Source organism: Triticum dicoccoides, chromosome 4B (genome assembly GCF_002162155.2).
Source record: "Triticum dicoccoides isolate Atlit2015 ecotype Zavitan chromosome 4B, WEW_v2.0, whole genome shotgun sequence".
NCBI classification, from domain to species: domain Eukaryota; kingdom Viridiplantae; phylum Streptophyta; class Magnoliopsida; order Poales; family Poaceae; genus Triticum; species Triticum dicoccoides.
In genome coordinates this window covers 190928947-190931360 of record NC_041387.1, presented here as the reverse complement: position 1 = coordinate 190931360, position 2414 = coordinate 190928947, and the positions used below count along the sequence as shown (strand labels likewise).

Genomic DNA, 2414 nt, shown 5'->3' with positions numbered 1-2414 from the left:
CTATTGTTAATCTAAGTAGTTTGCTGTCATTTTCTTGCTTGTTTTGTTTGATCTCATTTGGTTGCTTGTTTTGTTTGCTGTCAGTGCTTGCCTCTTTGATTTCTGTCAGTTGTGCTTGCTGTTGTGCTGATCATGTGGTGGTAAGGCCACCACATTTGAATGGAATGAGCAGAACACAAACGTTGTTTGCAACCAAACAGCTAAAGTTTGCATCTGCCCACACCCTAAGCATAAAAACGATAACCAAACACCAGGGGGTAAGTGCCCCTTCATGCGATGCAGGCAACCAAACAGGTTGCATCTGCTGCATATGAGGCTGCATATGAAGAACCATGCTGGCTGAAGATAGACATGCAATGCGTATACTGTAGCAAACTGCAACCAAACACGCCCATACAGTTTCCATTTCTGTGTGTAATACATTCTTATATCATGACGATATATCTCTCGATGTGGGATCTGATACTTGTTCGATGGTGTCGCTTAACAATGGAAAACATGGTTGAACATAAAGATATGTATAACGGATGAGGGAAAACGATTCATTATGCCATTGTTGTGTTGTTATTCTTAGTTCATGTTTCTTTTATCTTCCTGTCCTTCGAAAAAGAACATTCATTACTAGTAAGTCTGCACGTGAAAATTCGACGTACATAGAGAAATAGTCTAAACATAATAGTTAAAAACTATTACAAACGAATTTGCTCTCTCCCTCCCTCCCTCTCGAATTTGCTCTCTCCCTCCCTCCCTCTCTCCCTTTCTCTCTCTCTCTCAATCCCATTGATGGAACAATGTAACACAAAACACATCATCCCTTTTGATTAATTAAGCAAATGCATCTGGAAGCATAGGGTAAATTGCACATTATCAAGACCATAATATCATCACAAGTAACATGAGTACAAAAAGAATATAACCTTAAATGAACTCATACATCAGGAAGGTGCCATGTACAATTGTCCACAAGGGTCAACATGCTCATCGGGAAAAAGAAGAAAGAAACTCGCTCCGCCCTTTGTAAAAAAAATGCCACCTAAACTGCAACACCTTTAATATTTACTTGTTCCATTACGTTGCAGATTCCTCGTCAAGCATAAGGGTAGCCTGCCTGTACCAATCATCCAGATTGGTACTGCTTGCCTGTAATCCTCGGGGCAATATTTGGTGAACTGGTATTGTTAAATGTTTCAATTCTGGACAACAACATGGGGCATGGATCTCCAATACTCTACATAGATGTGATCTATCATGTGCCTCATTTGCAAGAATGGAAAAGAAAAACAGTTTACTGCACAAATCCCAGTGAGATATGGCTCCATCTTTTTAACATACTCAAAGAAAAATTATAGGACTGAAATTTAGCACAACCAGAAAGTGTCAATCACTTACACAATTAGGCAATAATGAAAACATTTACCAGAACAATAGGTCATCGGATGTACAGAAAGGGTTAACTTCATATTGTTTTTGAAAGTTTAGTGCCCGTCTCCATGGTGCGGGAACAGAGAGGAATTATTTCAGTTTGAAGCTGAAAGGAATTAACTTCAGAACCATGAACCTGCATATATAAGAAACAAAATTATGAAGCCGGCCAGGTAAAACACATATTATGATGTTGAACAAAATTATGAGGTGCAAAAGAAGTTGGTCGTGCAGTGACCAGTTCAACAAAATTATGGGGGAAACAAAAGATTTCTATATTGCTGGTGAAGAATTTAGCTGCTCCCAAACAGAGATGGCATCATATATATACATTTGGTATGCCAACTTTGGTCGGCCCGGTTTGTTTCAATAGTTTTTTTTTTGAGAGAGAAAGTCTGTTTCAATAGGTAGTGTAGTTAACTAAAAGGCCCAACTGAATCCATCTGATTGTTCTAGCCCAGCAGCACTTCAAAAAAAATAGGAAGTCGTTCAATCAGAAGCTGTCTTCCTCAATCCCCTTAAAAAAACTTCCACAACACCAGTCGCAGCAGACTCGTCTAGGGTTCTCCCGAAACATTGCAGCCAAGTGATAACTTCACAGTTAGAATTGAAAACTTGAACGCCTTGAAGGAAACAGAAACATGTGTGTATATACAAAATTATTCATGGTATAATTCTCATGTATAATGATCTGAACCACCAAATCATTCATGAATATTTTTTATGTCCAGTAAGCACGACAAAGGGAAAGTATACTAACAATACGAGGTGGCGGGCATCAACATGCAGAATCTCATCTGTGTTTATTTCTCTCCAATTCCATCATTCTTAAAGCTTATTATTAAATGCAAACCAGTAGCTAATATTCACATTGTTATATTACATATGTACAATGCAATCAAACCTGTTTTGATATTTATATATTAATCCAAGAAATATTAAACTACATCTAATCAAATGTGCTTAAAATGGTTAACTATTAATAGGGGTAG

At 37.8% G+C, this 2414-nt stretch overlaps 1 long non-coding RNA gene across 2 annotated transcripts in view; it reads right to left on the bottom strand.

Moving 5' to 3' along the window:
• Positions 1 to 853: 853 nt before the first annotated feature.
• LOC119295735 overlaps positions 854 to 2414 on the bottom strand; it is a 3804-nt gene continuing 2243 nt past the window's right edge. For both annotated transcript variants that reach the window (XR_005144193.1, XR_005144194.1), the window contains exon 4: positions 854 to 1558. This is a non-coding gene — a long non-coding RNA (uncharacterized LOC119295735). The remainder of the gene's footprint in view (positions 1559 to 2414) is intronic.